We start from the raw sequence: 19,248 nt of genomic DNA, 5'->3' as shown, positions 1-19,248 counted from the left end.
TGTTTAGCACGGCAGAGGGCATTATCACAGACAAGCGCAGCCGCCTTTCCACAGCCAATGTGGACAAGCTCACGTTCATTAAAATGAACCAGGCATGGATCCCACAGGACTTGTCCGTAACTTGTGCAGAATAGACATGTATACTGGCCTTACCTAGCCATTGTTATACTACTCTTTTGGAGTGTACCCTAATAAAAAAAAAAATAATGTAAACCAAAAACCAGTGTTGGCTACCTCGTCCTCCTCCACCGCTGCTTCCACCTACACCACCATGTACATCGCCTCCTCAAAATCCTACTCCATATGGATCTCTACCTCAGTGTATACAGTGTTTACAGGTTAAAAAAAATTCACTAATTTGTCTGTTATATTTTCTGGTGAAATTCACCAATTTTTGGGTGTGATATACCACTGCTATACCTAGTAGACAGGTAAAAAAAAATTCACTAATTTGTTACATTTTCAGGTGAAATTAACCAATTTTTGGCTGTGATATACCCCTGCTCTACCTAGTTGACAGCTTAATAAATTTCACAAATTTTTCTGTTACATTCTTGGGTTGACATTCTGCTTTAATAACTTTTCCCATATTTCCGCTCGATCAAAATAAAATTTCATCCATTGATCTCCTTTGGATGTGGTCTCTCTTTCTTACGCTCCCTCTCCGGCGTGGAACCCTGATTCGCTGATAACTGTGATCAACATGGTAGGCTCAGAAAAGAACATCGAAAGTTGATAGAGAAGATATCCAAATGGATGGTGGACATCACAGGGACGTGTGATCAGGCAGAAGTTATCTAGAACGGAGCTTTCAATGTTCGCCGGCTAGTTTAATCACTCCTTGAGGAAAGCTGGTTTGAATCCCGCGGGAGTTCCAAAGATCGCGGGAGTTCACACTCTATTCCGCGATTTCCTTTGGTACAGCGTTCAACGACAAAGGTCTTTAGTCCTTTCCTGTAAGAATTTTTCTGTATGGCCATACAGTTGTATCGGAGGATTTTCAATGCAGGTACATCACTTGTTTCACCATACGCGTTTCGGGTAGATTCACTCACCCTTCCTCAGTGGTCCACTGAGGAAGGGAGAGTGAATCTACCCAAAACGCGTATGGTGAAACAAGTGATGTACCTGCATTGAAAATCCTCCGATACAACTGTATGGCCATACAGAAAAATTCTTACAGGAAAGGACTAAAGACCTTTGTCGTTGAACGCTGTACCAAAGGAAATCGCGGAATAGAGTGTGAACTCCCGCGATCTTTGGAACTCCCGCGGGATTCAAACCAGCTTGCCTCAAGGAGTGATTAAACAAGCCGGCGAACATTGAAAGCTCCATTCAAGCAATCGGGAGACAACGGACACTAGATGGTAAGCCGAACATTGATCAAAAGTTTACCTCCATTTATAAAAGAAATGTTATAAGAGACTTTGAGCCTAGAACTATTGGATTCCTTTGGACGCTGCATGAACATATTGCGTTCTCATAGTAAATGTATCTACAACATCTTAAGTGACATTCACCGTCCCAATCTGGGATAGAGACACAAAATAAATATCTCTTTCTGTGAAAACAACTATATAGAAAGTCTGGGTATATAACTAGAAGATCTCCGGTGCGATTTATATTATCGATTATACCGATTATTTAGTATATATGATTGTTTTTAATATCTGTTATTTTATTGCAATGTTTTATCATATTTTTATTATTTGATTTTATGGGGATATAATAAATACTTTCTGCATATTTCAATTTGGTTGCCAAGTGTATGAGTGCCCGCTCATTTTTCGATTTTACATTCACTTTTCACTAGAGGGTAGGGTGATTCCCTCCATATGAGCTTGTAGGACCATATCCATAACTATTAACGAGTCAGCCACCACAACCTATTATTACTTTTAGAAGTTAACTAGAGTCAACAAAGCGGCAGCAGGGCCTCACCTGTCTAATGTTTCCTAATCCAAAATACTGCAGTGACATTCCCTGTAATATTTTCTTAATCATTCAAATAACTGGGCATTTTAAGAGTCCTGTATTGTTATTTATTGTCACTACCTCCCCGAGTCGGGAGTGGGTAATTGCCGCGCGCCCCCTCCTTTCCTTCAATTCTTCCGTTTTAATAGCTTCTCCCACATTTCCGCTCGATCACAATTAAATTTCATCCATTGATCTCCCTTGGATGTGGTCTTTCTTTCTCATGCTCCCTCTCCGGGGTGGAACCCTGATTCGCCGCTAACCGTGATCAACATGGTAGACGCAGAATAGAACATCGAAAGTTGATAGAGCAGATATCCAATTGGATCGTGAACATCACGGGGACGTGCGACATGGTGGGGCAGTATGTTTGCACACGCCTACACGAACTGATGGTTCTGCCCTCTGCAACTTCTGGGTCTCCACATGACACATGGCCTGAGCTTGCCCTTTACGCCTTGGAGCTAGCCTGCCCTGCAGCCAGTGTATTGCCTGAACCTGTGTTTAGCACGAGTGGAGGGGGTTATCACAGGTTATATTTCACAATGTTTTGGGGTGTACCCCAATTTAAAGAAATATAAATAAATTTAAAACCAAAAAGCAGTGTAGGCTACCTCCTCCTCCACCGCCGCTTCCACGTACACCATCACATCCACCGCCTCCTCAACCTCCTACTCCATATGGACCTCGTCCTCCTAGATCAAGATTATTATTTTTTATTTTTACGTATTTTATGTTATTTAAAGTCATTTCCCTATCCACATTTGTTTGCAGAGCACTTGCCATGCTCTTAACCACATTTTGCTGGCATTTGCAGCCCTCTAGCCCCTTTCATGAAATTCCATTTTAGTGCTCAAAAGTTCGGGTCCCCATTGACTTCAATGGGGTTCGGGGTCAAGTTCAGGTCCCAAACTTGAACTTTTTTGTGAAGTTTGGCCGAACCCGTCAAACCCGAACATCCAGGTGTCTGCTCAACTCTATTTGTAACACAAATCTGAAACTAATATTTACTATTCATTTTACTTTCTAGCACTTTCTTGGTAATGTACAGTGTGGCATAAAAGAATGGTACATGCATGAACAGGTGTTATTTCACTGACTGTATAATAGAGAACATTTAAAGGGTCACTGAACTATTAAAAAACTAGAACGAGGAGAGAGAAGCGCTCACATAACACACTCTCTCTCCTTGCTGCAGGAGATAGAATCGAGATGAGGCCGAAGACTTTCTATTGAGCCTGTCTCCTGCAGTGAGGAAAAAAACGCTCTGTTCAGTGACACTCTAAAGCAGGAGTGCACAACTTTTTCTGGTTAGGGGCCACATTATCAGACTGAAGGAATTCCAGGGACTGAAAATTAAAGGGGTATTACCAACTGAAATACTGTATTTATGGCATATTGTACATACAGTATATACTATAAATGTCTGGTTACACCTCCAGGATTCCCATCTAATGGGAGAATACATGAAAATGCATGTGAGCAGCCACAAGACATAGACATACATGTCTGTCACCAGATGGTTGGGGGCCACACAGAATGATATCGAGGGCGGACCTTGGGCCGGGTGGACCTTGGGCCGCAGGTTATGCAGCCCTGCTCTAAAGAGTTTGTCCATTTTTGGAAGCAATTTATTTCTATTGCTCCTATTCAGACAGCAGACCAGTTCACTAGTAACAAAATTCTGGCAAAGGGCCTGGGACACAGCTACCTTCATCTTCATTTAGTACTTAAGGGGTTCTCCAGGATTTACATATTGCTGAGCTATCCTCGGGATACAGTATTCTATCTATCTATCTATCTATCTATCTATCTATCTATCTATCTATCTATCTATCTAGCTATCTATCTACAAAGTAAAAAAAGAAGGCAGCACTCCAGGTAGTGAAAAAAGTGGACGGTTTATTCACCCAACCAGCAGCAACGTTTCAGCTCTCTCTATGGAGCCTTTGTCTAGCTAGACAAAGGCTCCATAGAGAGAGCTGAAACGTTGCTGCTGGTTGGGTGAATAAACCGTCCACTTTTTTCACTACCTGGAGTGCTGCCTTCTTTTTTTACTTTGTATCTACAATCTTGGGCCTTGGTCACAGGTCCTACAGGAGGATTTTTTTGCACCCGCATACTATTTGAGTGCTGCTTCTTTTATTTTTTTCTATCTATCTATCTATCTATCTATCTATCTATCCATCTATCAATACGTCAATACGCACCTCGCTGATCCCTCGTAAATTATTTTAATACTGCATGCAGGACTTTTTTCCCCCCTCTAAAATAATGGATCTCTGATGGAAATAGCTCAAACGGATACCAAAGGTGCATGACTGATGCTTAGGATCCGTTTTTTCTACAGGATCCATTTTTTTCTTAATTTTTTCTGTTCATAAAAATAATGGTGATTTGAACTCTACCTTACAAGTTAATAATGCCTCTAAATATGCCATATTCTAGAACTGTGTTCCCCAGCCTGTGGGTAGTCCAACCCACAGCATTTCCACACAGCAGCTTTATAATCACTGTTGACCAACGTAATAAAATATTAAGAATCCAAATAAATTTAATCAAGCTAAATCCATAATTGATGGGTTTCTTTTTTTCTGGTGATTGTATTGAGAATGTAAAATCTGACATATGAATGTTCTTTCCTAAATGTATTTTCTGCCATGCTCTTACTTCTATATTTTGACCTGTCATTTAATGTTGGCAGTGTGGCATTCTGTTTTCCTACTTAACTTTACAAGGAATGTGCCAGGACAACACAGCTTTTCAGCCATCATCCAGACCCTGTTCTGATTATGTGCTGTGCATATTTATATGTGCTCAGCATTCCTGGCAAAATATAGCATACAGTTTAATTACTTCCTTCAACAAAACCCAGAAGGAGATCAACATGGCAGTGAATGCCCGTCGGACAGGATTTCTTCCTATCTTGCAGGCAGCCATGAATTCTTCAGCAGCTGCTGGAGATACAGTGATGCATTTGGGTTCTTAAATTTTACTTAACCATTATTGTTGTTTATGCTCCATAAATATTTACTGTGGAATATTACAGTATTTGCTGCGGTGAAACAATCTGCAGAGATTTCTAAAGCGTTCACTGCGGCCTTTCTTCCCTGCTTTGTAAGTCAAGGGTAGAATTTCTTGTACTGCATAGTGCCATTGCTTCTGTCTAAATAAAGCAGGGAAGGCATCTAAAAAGAAATTAGGCTATTGTGGTATTCTGCTATATGAGAAAGGAGATGGCCTTTCAAAAATAGTAATTTCTTTACAGCCTTTAGGCAGAATTATAAAGCTAACTCCTATAATACGCAACAGAAACAAGACCAAAACCAGAGTTAACTAATTAATAAGGGTGGATTGCAAAGTTGAACATGCCTTAAATATTAATATTAGTAATATTATCTAGTGTTGATCTAGAGGAAGGCATGACTACAAATGGGGGAAATCCCTGGATCAGCTACCCATCTTGATCAGTCTACAATATGTCATGGATTCAGCAACTGATTTCCTACAGTTCCTAAATCTATTTATATCTATACTAATGTTGAGCGAACTTGTGTTTTCACTGTTCAGGTTTCGGGTTATCTAAGATTCCCGTTATGGATTCCTCTACGACGGACCATAACGGAATTCTATGACGGCATGCTCCACGGAAGCCTATAAGAGGCATTCCGTATTGCATTCCGTCATAATAGAAGTCTATGCTGGCTATAGAATTCTATTATGACGGAACGCCTCTTATAGGCTTCCGTGGTGCATGCCGTCATAGAATTCCATTATGGTCGGTGGTAGAGGAATCCATAACAGGATTCTTAGATAACCCAAACCGATACATGGAACTTGAAAACACAAGTTTGCTTAACACTAATCTATGCCTCTACTTTATATGTATACACCTACATTTATTACAGTTTCTACATATCTCTTTCTCCCCCCCCCCCCCCTGTCTCCATTTCTCTCTCTCCCTCCCTCTCTTTATCCATCTCTCTGTCTTCATGTATCTATCTCTCTCTATCAAACTATTTCTTGTCTATTTACTTTAGATGTTTCTATTTAACTAAAAATATCTAACCTGTGACTTTCTGGTTTTCAACACATCGCAGCGTTCTATAAACTCAGCATTACAGACTACAGACATACTGTAACTACCATATTTTCAGTAAAATACTATGTATCTATGAATAAGGGTCATGGAAATGTGCTTTAGTTAGCTTTAAATAAATTGCTTTACCCTTAGAAAATGTATATATTTGTCACTGTGGAAACATGAGCAGCCCTATAACTAAGTTATATTGCTATTTGCCATTATACTGTCATTTTATTAATTTGCTGGTGCTTGTTTTTAGCTTATTTTGCATAGAGTAATAAATGGTCTGCCACCTATAAAGATGCAGCTGTTTTATTGCATATGTCCACCTTGCATTAGTCATGTGCTGGAGTGTAGATTGATAGAATATTTTGAAATGGTATCATTATAATTGGGAAAAGACACTGAGGTATATGAATCAAAGGTAATATGCATACTGCAGGAGCTATGGGAAGGATAATATATTGGAAATGGAAATGCATTGCTATAGTTTCTCCATTAATTTAAACTCAACATATATGCTCCAATGAGCAGAGCTTGGTAGAAGAGAATGTCATAATGGAAATCTCAAAGTATCTTCTGCCCAGGAAACCTCATATGAGCCTGTTGTTTATTCTTGATGGAACTCCCATGATTGTAGCACACACACATCTTTGTCTGCTACTAATTGTATAGACCTTCAGCCTTTAGAAAAATCCTTAGAAAATTACAAACACCTTCAGCCTTCATAAAATCAATGGATAGCAATTTTACAGATCTCTAACCCTGTTATCAAATAAATACAGTGCCCCCCCAAGAGGGTCAACTTGATATGTATCAATAAATTGCAATTATATAGAACTTATGTTTTATCCTTAATTAGTTCAAGACTGGTCCCATTACCCCCCATTCTTGACCAGGTGCATTTTCCTTTTTCTTTTTTCGAACATGCGTCTTTGAAAGCCATAACTTTATTTTTCCATTTGGCTATGTAAATCTTTTTTGTGCCTTTTTTTCATTGGTACATGGGCCTTATTTTTTTATATTATGACATATTAGCCAGTTACTGGGGAAATACTGCCCCCAGAGTGGTTGTACAGTGTAGAACTTCACTGCAGAGCTGCTCTGGGTCTGCTAAGACCCAGTAGCTCGTGTAGACACCCGGCCTCGAGTGATCACATGAACATTGGGACTGGAAGTGGCATTGCTGCTTCCTGATCCCTATACACAACACTTGTTGAACACTGTGAAGAGTTAGGGGGAAGGCAAGGATGGTAAAAAACTTTTTAACCATATACTATCAGATGCATCCAAAGTTGAAAATGAAAACCCTACCAGAAAGCTAAAAATTTGGTTGTGCAAAAAGGGGTTGTATAGGATTAGAAATACATGTCAGCTTTCTTTTTTAAAATCAAAGAGGAAACCGGCCAGCACTCGCTCCAAATTGCACGCTGCACGGGAGAGGAGCAACTTCCAACGAACAATGGAACAATCCCAGCAGGTGTGTCTTTGCAAATAGGTTTCTTTATTTCATTTCAAGTTCCAGAAAGTGTCCTATAACCAGGACGCGTTTCAGCGTACACGTTGTACGCTGAAACGCGTCCTGGTTATAGGACACTTTCTGGAACTTGAAATTAAATAAAGAAACCTATTTGCAAAGACACAGCTGCTGGGATTTGTTGTTCCATTCTTTTTTAAAATGGCGCCACACTTGTCTTTTGGTTGTGCCTACTATTGCAACTGAACACCAGAATTTGGGTTTAGTTGCAATTCCACATAAACTTGTGTACATATGTGCCACTGTTTTTAAAAGAAACCATGTTTTTCTAAAACTGTACAAGCCCTTTAATTTTCTACAGGTAGTTTGGATATATTTTTTCTCCACAACCACAAACAACTATGTCTAAATACAGATGCATTTGGTGATCACATCTGGCAGGGCAGGTGGAATTAGCCCCACCAAGCATATTCCCCAGATATATTCCCCTGTTTGCTTATTGTCAACTGACTTCCATTATAAAAACCATATGCTACACTGTATACAATAGCTATAAAGTTGTAATTAAAATTGCAGTTGACTGTCTTTCAGTACAGTTGGGGCTACAGGATCCTCATATACCATCCAAATGTAAAGGACATACCGGTACTTTTGGCTATTATGGTGTACCTGTCATTTCAAGTGCCATTGTGTGCACACGTGAAGAGTTATATCTGGCCATAACTAGTGTTGATCGAACCACCAAAGTGCTCGGGTGTTCAGGTGCTCGGGTCGAACACCTCGGGATGCTCGGGTGCTCTACCGATCACCCAAGCACAATGGAAGTTAATGGGAAAACCCGAGCATTAAACCAGGCACCCCCTGCTCTGAAGAGGTGAGGGTGTCTGGTTCATAGGAAAAGGTCAGAAATTGATGGAAACACCACTGAAATGGTTCGGGAACAGCATGGGGAGGATGTCTGGATGCATCTTGGACTCCCAGGTCGATGCTGGGAACGATGTTGTCTGAGTAGTATGCCACTTTTGCAGACTGACAATAATCTTAGAGGAAAAATTGTTAGGAAACATTCTTTCTGATATATTTACTTGTATATAAAGTGCAAGTGCTGCCAAAAATTACAAGGAAGAGGCACTCCGATACAACCTGTATATCATATAATGGAGGGTCTCATTCACATTGTGGTAAAATTGTTCAGGTAGTGGGACTCCTACACTCATAAAGCCTATGCACTAAGTGAAAGTGCTTCCAAAAATTACAAGGAACCGACACCCCAATACACCCTTTATTACACATAAAAGAGGGCATCATACATCCTTGAAAAATTATGATTGATGGCCTGCTGGTGACCCTCAAAAACATTAGAAGCAAGGGCCTACTGGTGAGCCTACTGCTGCTGAGCTGACCATCTAAAACATTAGGGGTGAGGACCTGCAGGTCAGCTGACTCTCTAAAAGATTGTAGGTAAGGTCCTGCTGCTGATCTGAGCATCGAAAAATGTATGGGCGAGTGCCTGCTGCTGAGCTGACCATTGAAAAAATTAAGGCCAAAGTCCTGCTGGTGAGCTGACCCTGCAAAACATTTTGGTTGAGGGCCTGCAGGTGAGCTGACCCTCAAAAACATATGCGAGGGCCTGCAAGTGAGCTGACCCTCTAAAAGATTGTAGGTGAGGGCTTGCTGGTGAGCTGACCCTGTAAAACATTATGATTGAGGGCCTGCTCTTGAGTGGACCCTCTAAAAGATTATAGATGAGGGCCTGCTGGTGAGCTGACCCTCTAAAACATTATATGCGAGGGCCTGCAGGTGAGCTGACCCTCTAAAAGATTGTAGGTGAAGGCCTGCTGGTGAGCTGACCCTCTAAAACATTATATGCGAGGGCTTGCAGGTGAGCTGACCCTCTACAACATTACGAGCGAGGACAGACTAATAAGCATGTTGATATGATGGAAGAGGAGGAGGACAAGAAAAGGAAGATTGAACCATATACCCTTTCTTGTGGCGGAAGGGTTGCATGGGAATACAGTGTATTCAGTACAATATTAAAAACACATTTAAAGTGCCTTTATGTTCAGCCGCTTTCCTCTGGTGGAGTCGAGAAGTCAGGGGCAACCAGGACTTGTTCATTTTTATAAGAGTCAACCTGTCAGCATTTTCAGTTGACAGGCGGATGCGCTTATCAGTTATTATGCATCCAGCAGCACTAAATACCCACTCTGACAAATTGCTGGCAGCAGGGCAGGCCAGCACGTCCAAGGTGTAGAGCGCCAGTTTGTGCCACGTGTCCAGCTTGGACACCCAGTAGTTGTAAGGCACAGAGAGATCATTGAGGACGTTGACACGGTCTGCTACGTACTTCTTCACCATCTTCCAAAATGTTTCCCTCCTTGTGACACTAGGCCGCGCATCAGGGTGAGGGTGCTGGTAGGGTGTCATGAAACAGTCCCAGGCTTTGAAGAGTGTTGCCCTGCCTCTGTTGGAACTACTGTGTGTTCGCCTTGTCTCCCCTCCTCGGTTGCCCAAGGAACTACGTACTCTGTCACCAGTGTTGTCAGCTGGAAATTTTTGGAATCATTTTTCCACAAGCACCTTCTGGTATTGCACCATTTTGCTCGTCCTCTCCACCACAGGAATGAGAGATGAGACGTTCTCTTTGTAGCAGGGGTCGACAAGGGTGAACAACCAGTAATCAGTGTTGTCCAAAATTCGTAAAACGCGTGGGTTACCGGAAAGGCAGCCCAACATAAAGTCAGCCATGTGTGCCAGAGTCCCAACAGGCAGGACTTCGCTGTCGTCATCAGAAGGATGACTCTCAATCTCCTCATCCTATTCCTCCTCTTCTGCCCATCCACGCTGAACAGATGGAATTAAACTTCCATGGGTACTACCCTCTGTAGCGGAGGCAACCGTCTCCTGCTCCTTCTCATCATCATCATCCAATTTGCGCTGAAAAGACGAACTGAGGGTGGTCTGGCTATGACCCTGTGTAATGTCTTCCCTCATTTCCACCTCTTCCACATGCAAAGCCTCGGCCTTAATTGTGAGAAACGAGCGTTTGAGTAGACACAGAAGTGGGATGGTGACGCTGATAATAGCGTTATTGCCGCTCACCATCTGTGTTGTTTCCACAAAGTTTCTTAAAACCTCATAGAGGTCAGACATCAATGCCCACTCCTCGCTTGTGAAGAGCGCAAGCTGACTGGAAAGGCGACGACCATGTTGCGGCTGGTATTCCACTACTGCCCTCTGCTACTCACAAAGTGTCACGGCCTATGGTGTGCGCTGTGACACTGTTGCTACACTTGCAGTTGCCCGCGGCAACGTGTAGATTTCCATGCTTGTGTGTGCACTTCCCCTTTAAGTGGCTTCCTCCCCTTGTCTGGTGTTGGAAGGGTTAACTCCCTTCCTAGTGTTTTAACACTGGGTTTATGTGTGTGTGGGTGTGGCTGCTTGGGCTATTTAGCCTCTGCTGGATGCCTGAAGCTGGGGGGTACTCCAGCCATGGTATATGCTGGAGCTATCTTCCTGGCATATTCCATCTGTCCAGTGAGGGCCACCCTTGTGGTCATAGAAGATGTTTTTATGGTGTCTTATGTTTATTGCAGCTATGGGTGTCCTGGGTCCCTGTGTGGTTTGTGGTGTGTGCTGTGTCCTTAATGTTTGTGTGGACACCAGCACTTGTGCACGGGTTCCAGTCAGTGTGTCTGTGGCAGGTAAGTGTGTTACTGGTCTCGCTTACCTGCCATCTCTATAGCTGTATGTGCTCCCCTCTCCTTGCAGCCTGGCCTCAGATAGAGACTCCTGTTCCTCTATTACTGGGATGAACAGGTTGTCTCTCCCCTGCTCCTAAGTGAGGGGTTACCAGGGCAACTTAGAGTTTCTAGGTGTCCTGAGTATGAGTCGTCCTACCATCGGGGTCCACTCATACAGTGAGGAGTCAGGGAGAGGATTAGGGACGCAGTAGGAGGTGACCTGCTCCCTTATTACTCCTTTTGGTCAGGCTGATCCCCTTTTTCCCTTTGACACTCCCCGTCGTGACACAAAGCCTTGCCAACGTGTGGAACGTGGAGTTCCAGCGCGTGCTCAGGTCGCATAACAGTCGGTGAGCTGGCAATTGTAAGGGCTGCTGCAGCGTTGACAGACCGGCGGAAGCTGTCGATGACTTGTGGAAATGGGCATACACGTGGCACACCTTCACCAGTAGCTCAGGCAAATTGGGGTAGGTTTTGAGAAACCGCTGAACCACTAAGTTGAAGACGTGGGCTATGCATGGTATGTGTGTAAGCATGCCGAGCTCCAAAGCCGCCACCAAGTTACGACCATTATCAGACACAACCATGCCTGGTTCTAGGATGAGTGGCGAGAGCCACAGCTCAGTCTGGTCTTATATCCCCTGCCACAGCTCTGCGGCAGTATGCTGTTTGTCACCTAAGCAGATCAGCGTAAGCATGGCCTGTTGACGCTTCCCCACTGCAGTGCTACACTGCTTCCAGCTACCGACTGATGGCTGACTGGTGAGAGGATAATTCTGAGGTGGAAGTGGAGGCGGAGGAGGAGAAGTGGGGGTTGGAGCCACTAACGTAGGTGCTGGCGGAAACCCTGATGGAATTAAGGCCCACAATCCTTGGCGTCGGTAGCACCTGTGCCATCCCAGGGTACGACTCGCTCCCGGCCTCCAGAACGTTTACCCAGTGTGCCGTCAGGGAAATGTAGCATCCCTGGCCGAAAGCACTTATCCATGTGTCAGTGGTTAAGTGGACCTTCCCAGTAACTGCGTTGGTCAGGGCACGGGGGATGTTACGGGACACATGTAGGTGTAAGGCGGGCACGGCACACCATGAAAAATAGTGGCAGCTGGGGACTGCGTAACGAGGGACGGCTGCCGACATCAGGCTGCGGAAGCCCTCAGTGTCCACAAGCCTAAATGGCAACATTTCCAGGGCCAGTAATTTGGAAAGTTGCGTATTTAGTGCTAGGGCCTGTGAGTGGGTGGCTATGTATTTTCACTTGGACGTAAGGACATTTGTATGCTGCGCTGAGAAACGGAAGTGGATGTGGTTCTTGCGATGGTCCAGGTGCAAGACGGGAGGCATCCGTGCCTACGCCTTCGACAAGTGATTGGCCAGTACATAGCACAGGGGAAGAGGAGGCAGTGGTGTGACCCACAGACACAGATTGTGGACCCAGGCGTTTGGCCCACCTATTAGGGTGCTTTGATGCCATGTGGTGGATCATTATGGTGGTGGTGAGGTTGCTAATGTTCACGCCCCTGCTTGTATGGCACAGGTTGCAAAATACTATTCTTTTGTTGTCCGCACTTTCCTCAAAAAAGCGCTAGACTGTGGAACACCTAGGGAGATTTCCGCAAGGGTGTGCTCCGGGGAACAGTTGTGGGCCTGTTTGGTGTGGTCCGCCTTCTCCCTTTTGCCACCCCACTGCCTATTTCAGCCTGTAGCAGTGCTGTGGATCCCTCCCCTTCTGTACTGCTGTCCTCGCTCGGCTTTCAACCTTCCCAAGTTGGGTCAGTGACTTCATCGTCCACCACCTCCTCTTCCACTTCCTCACTCTGCTCATTCTCCTGACTTGTTGACCTATCAACATCCTCAGTTATTGAAAATTGTGTCTGATCCTCATCATCAACCTCTTGAGACACTCATTGCCTTTGACTTATTAGCAACTGTCTCATCATCATCATCCACCTCATTAAACAGTAATTGCCGTTCCCCACCATCATCTTCTTGTGACTGTGGATGCTCAAGAGATTGGGAATCTCGGCACAAGATCTCATGTCCCTCTTCAAGTGGGCTTGTCGAGAGGCCCAAATTAAGGAATAGCGCTGAAAAGAGCTCCTCGGAGGAGGATTAGGGTGAGGATTGTGTTAACCAGACTTTTGGCTACTGAGACTGGACTTGGTGGAAGACAGGGTGGTGCTTAAGTGACTGGAAGCATTATCTGCTGCAATCCAACCGACCACCTGGTCGCACTGGTCTGACGTTGAGAGTGTTGTCCTGGGCCGCCCTGCAAACTGGGACATGAATCTAGGTATCTAGGATGATTATTTTTCTTGTGCTCTGGCAGCAGGCACAGTTTCAACGCGCCCAGGGCCACGGCCTCTGCGTGCACCATCAGCATCACGGCCACTTCCCTGTCCCTTACGGCTCGCCTTCTTCATTTTAAATGTTATATATGCTTGAAAGTATGTTACACGTACAGTAGCGTAGGATTTGTAAGAGTATGCGGAAAAAAATTTAAAAGTATTTGGGATGTGGAAACGTCACACAGGAGATATACCGCAGATAATGTTGCTGATGTCAGCAGCGGCTAATATAAAATTACAGGGAATGTCACAGGTATTTTGGATTGCTCTCTAATTGGGTCTCTGACAAGTTTTAAAAAATAAAAAATAAAAAAAAATTCACTCCCTACACTATCTTTCCCTTCTTCAGCACAGCTCTCCCTGACTAAGGTCTCTTGCGCACGAAAGTTTTTTCCCCGTTTACGTTCTGTTTTTTTGCGTTCCGTTAACGGACCGTATACGGAACCAATCATTTTAAAGGATCCGCAAAAAAAAACGAAAGGCCTTCTGTTTCTGTATTTCCGTTTTGTTCAAAGATAGAACATGTTTAGTGTTGAGCGAACAGTTCGAGCATAGTTCGGGTCCGTACCGAATTTTGGGGTGTTCGTGACACGGACCCGAACCCGAACTTTTTCGTAAAAGTTCGGGTTCGGGTTCGTCGTTCGGCATGTATTTTGGCGCATTTTGAAAGGCTGCAAAGCAGCCAATCAACATGCATCATACTACTTGCCCTAAGATGCCATCGCAGCCATGCCTACTATTGGCAAGGCTGTGATTGGCCAAGTGCAGCATGTGACTCAGCCTCTTTATAAGCTTGTGCGCACTTCGGGACGTGCTCACTCCCGATGTGAATAGAACAGGGATAGACGCAGCTGATGCTAGGGCGAGAATAGGCAGGGATAATTGAATAACTGGAAGCAAATTTCTCTCCTCCACCTGTGATTCATCTGAACAACTGCAGCTGAGCTGCTTTTTTGATAGGGATTGGCTATTTTTAGAGTGGCCAGAGTGATTTTTCCATCCACATGTACCTGGGCTGACCGCCGGCCGCCATTTTGCGACTTGTAGTGCTGCAGCAGAAGCTGCCACAGTGTGCATTCCAAAGCTCCAAACAAGTCAGACATCTACACCTGGGATTCAGACCAATAGCGATTTAGCAGCACAGTCCAAGGCTATTTTTTTTAAAGGTTGTGCAGACCATTTTGTGGCACATGTTACTGGGCTGATAGGCGGCGGCCATCTTGGGACTAGTGCTGCAGCACAATCTCTCCCAACGTCCATTAATCACTTGTAATAGTGGTCTGTGCCATAGAAATCCTACATCAGGGACTTGGGTGTGCTTGTGTCACCCCTACTAATACCAGTCCACCTGTAATCCATACAGTGAAAAGCCATAAAGTATTCCAGTGAGGGAATTTTTTTTTTATTTAAAAAAGGCCAAGTTAGTTTATCTGGCGTTCAATATACTAGATACAGTTAGGCCTGCGTTTCATACATCTGGAATTAGCAAACTAATGTGCTGGGGTTGGGAAAACATATATGTACCCATACTAGAATCTGTCAAAGAAAGCGGTACTCACATATAACAGTCATTCCATCTGTAATCCATACAGTCAAAAGACTGAAAGTATTCCAGTGAGGGAATTTTTTTTATTTAAAAAAGGCCAAGTTAGTTTATCTGGCGTTCAATATACTAGATACAGTTAGGCCTGCGTTTCATACATCTGGAATTAGCAAACTAATGTGCTGGGGTTGGGAAAACATATATGTACCCATACTAGAATCTGTCAAAGAAAGCGGTACTCACATATAACAGTCATTCCATCTGTAATCCATACAGTCAAAAGACTGAAAGTATTCCAGTGAGGGAATTTTTTTTTTATTTGAAAAAGGCCAAGTTAGTTTATCTGGCGTTCAATATACTAGATACAGTTAGGCCTGCGTTTCATACATCTGGAATTAGCAAACTAATGTGCTGGGGTTGGGAAAACATATATGTACCCATACTAGAATCTGTCAAAGAAAGCGGTACTCACATATAACAGTCATTCCATCTGTAATCCATACAGTCAAAAGACTGAAAGTATTCCAGTGAGGGAATTTTTTTTTTATTTAAAAAAGGCCAAGTTAGTTTATCTGGCGTTCAATATACTAGATACAGTTAGGCCTGCGTTTCATACATCTGGAATTAGCAAACTAATGTGCTGGGGTTGGGAAAACATATATGTACCCATACTAGAATCTGTCAAAGAAAGCGGTACTCACATATAACAGTCATTCCATCTGTAATCCATACAGTCAAAAGACTGAAAGTATTCCAGTGAGGGAATTTTTTTTATTTAAAAAAGGCCAAGTTAGTTTATCTGGCGTTCAATATACTAGATACAGTTAGGCCTGCGTTTCATACATCTGGAATTAGCAAACTAATGTGCTGGGGTTGGGAAAACATATATGTACCCATACTAGAATCTGTCAAAGAAAGCGGTACTCACATATAACAGTCATTCCATCTGTAATCCATACAGTCAAAAGACTGAAAGTATTCCAGTGAGGGAATTTTTTTTATTTAAAAAAGGCCAAGTTAGTTTATCTGGCGTTCAATATACTAGATACAGTTAGGCCTGCGTTTCATACATCTGGAATTAGCAAACTAATGTGCTGGGGTTGGGAAAACATATATGTACCCATACTAGAATCTGTCAAAGAAAGCGGTACTCACATATAACAGTCATTCCATCTGTAATCCATACAGTCAAAAGACTGAAAGTATTCCAGTGAGGGAATTTTTTTAATTTAAAAAAGGCCAAGTTAGTTTATCTGGCGTTCAATATACTAGATACAGTTAGGCCTGCGTTTCATACATCTGGAATTAGCAAACTAATGTGCTGGGGTTGGGAAAACATATATGTACCCATACTAGAATCTGTCAAAGAAAGCGGTACTCACATATAACAGTCATTCCATCTGTAATCCATACAGTCAAAAGACTGAAAGTATTCCAGTGAGGGAATTTTTTTTTTATTTAAAAAAGGCCAAGTTAGTTTATCTGGCGTTCAATATACTAGATACAGTTAGGCCTGCGTTTCATACATCTGGAATTAGCAAACTAATGTGCTGGGGTTGGGAAAACATATATGTACCCATACTAGAATCTGTCAAAGAAAGCGGTACTCACATATAACAGTCATTCCATCTGTAATCCATACAGTCAAAAGACTGAAAGTATTCCAGTGAGGGAATTTTTTTTTTATTTAAAAAAGGCCAAGTTAGTTTATCTGGCGTTCAATATACTAGATACAGTTAGGCCTGCGTTTCATACATCTGGAATTAGCAAACTAATGTGCTGGGGTTGGGAAAACATATATGTACCCATACTAGAATCTGTCAAAGAAAGCGGTACTCACATATAACAGTCATTCCATCTGTAATCCATACAGTCAAAAGACTGAAAGTATTCCAGTGAGGGAATTTTTTTTATTTAAAAAAGGCCAAGTTAGTTTATCTGGCGTTCAATATACTAGATACAGTTAGGCCTGCGTTTCATACATCTGGAATTAGCAAACTAATGTGCTGGGGTTGGGAAAACATATATGTACCCATACTAGAATCTGTCAAAGAAAGCGGTACTCACATATAACAGTCATTCCATCTGTAATCCATACAGTCAAAAGACTGAAAGTATTCCAGTGAGGGGATTTTGCTTATAAAAAATAATATATTTCATTGTGGTGCGAGTTGAATCGCAACAATGAAGAAAAATACTATTAAGGGACGAGGACGCGGTCGTGGTGGTGTCCGTGGAGCCTCTGTTGCTGGTAGAGGACGTGGCCGTTCGGCCCCAGGCGCACACAGTAGGGAACGAACTCCCTCAACTAGCCGGCAGAATGTACCGCAATATCTCGTGGGGCCCAATGACGCTCTTAGGATGGTAAGGCCTGAGCAGGTACAGGCATTAATCGATTGGGTGGCCGACAGTGCTTCCAGCACGTTCACCACATGGTCTTCCACCCAGTCTTCTGCGGAAAGCGCACAGGTGGCACCTGAAAACCAAGCCCATCAGTCTGTCACATCACCCCCAAGCATATCAGGGAAACGGTCTGAGCCACAAGTTATGCAGCAGTCTCTTCTTCTGTTTGAAGACTCTGCTTCCAGGGTTTCCCAGGGGCGTCCACCTAGCCCTTCCCCAGTGGAGGAAGACATACCATGCACTGACGCACAACCACTTATGTCTCCAGATGAAGAGGACATGGGAATACCACCATAGCAGAGTCACCGACTCTCTGATGATGACGAAACACAGGTGCCCACTGCCGCGTCTTTTTGCAGTGTGCAGACTGAACAGGAGGAGGTCAGGGAGGGAGACTGGGTGGAAGACGATGCAGAGGACGATGAGGTCTTAGACCCCACATGGACTGAAGGTCGTGGCGATGACTTTCACAGTTCAGAGGAAGAGGTAGTGGTGAGACCGAGACAACAGCGAAGCCAAAGAGGGAGCAGGGGGCCAAAGCAGACGAGCCGCCGCCCCCAGAGTTCGCCTGCTACTGGACATCGCCAACAGGGACCCAGCCCCACAAAGGCAGCTTCAAAGAGTTCCCTGGCATGGCACTTCTTTAAACAATGTCCTACCGACAAGACCCGAGTGACTTGCACGCTCTGCCATCAGAGCCTGAGGCGAGGCATTAACGTTCTGAACCTCAGCACAACCTGCATGACCAGGCATCTACATGCAAAGCATGAACTGCAGTGGGGTACACACCTTAAAAACCAGGCACTCGCTGAGGCTCCCCCTGCTCCCTCTACCGCTGCTGCCTCGGCTTCCGCCTCGAGAGGAATGTTGCCACCTGCCGAGCAGCAAACAGAGGATGTGCCACCGACACCACCACCACCACCACCGTCAACTAGCGTCTCCACTATATCACACAGCAGCGTTCAGCTCTCAATATCTCAAACCTTAGAGAGGAAGCGCAAATTCCCCCCGAGTCACCCTCGAGCCCTTGGCCTGAACGCCAGCATTTCTAAACTGCTGGCCTTTGAAATGCTGTCATTCCGGCTGGTGGACACAGACAGCTTCAAACAGCTGATGGCCATGGCTGTCCCGCAGTATGTGGTTCCCAGCCGCCACTACTTCTCCAAGACAGCCGTGCCTTCCCTGCACATGCAAGTGTCCGATAAAATCAAGTGTGCACTGCGCAACGCCATTTGTGGCAAGGTCCACCTAACCACAGATACGTGGACCAGTAAGCACGGCCAGGGACGCTATATCTCACTAACTGCACACTGGATGAATGTAGTGGCGGCTGGGCCCCCGGCGGACAGTTCCTTGGCGCACGTCCTTCCGCCCCCTAGGATCGCAGGGCATCATTCTCTGCCTCCTGTAGCCTCCTCCTCCTACTCGGCTTCCTCCTCCACTGCTTCCACCAGCTCATCCGGTCAGCCACACACCTTCACCACCAACTTCAGCACAGCCCGGGGTAAACGTCAGCAGGCCATTCTGAAACTCATATGTTTGGGGGACAGGCCCCACACCGCACAGGAGTTGTGGCGGGGTATTGAACAACAGACCGACGAGTGGTTTCTGCCGGTGGGCCTCAAGCCAGGCCTGGTGGTATGCGATAATGGGCGAAATCTCGTGGCAGCTCTGGG

Source organism: Bufo bufo, chromosome 2 (assembly GCF_905171765.1).
Source record: "Bufo bufo chromosome 2, aBufBuf1.1, whole genome shotgun sequence".
Classification (NCBI taxonomy): Eukaryota; Metazoa; Chordata; class Amphibia; order Anura; family Bufonidae; genus Bufo; species Bufo bufo.
This window is presented reverse-complemented; position numbering follows the sequence as displayed.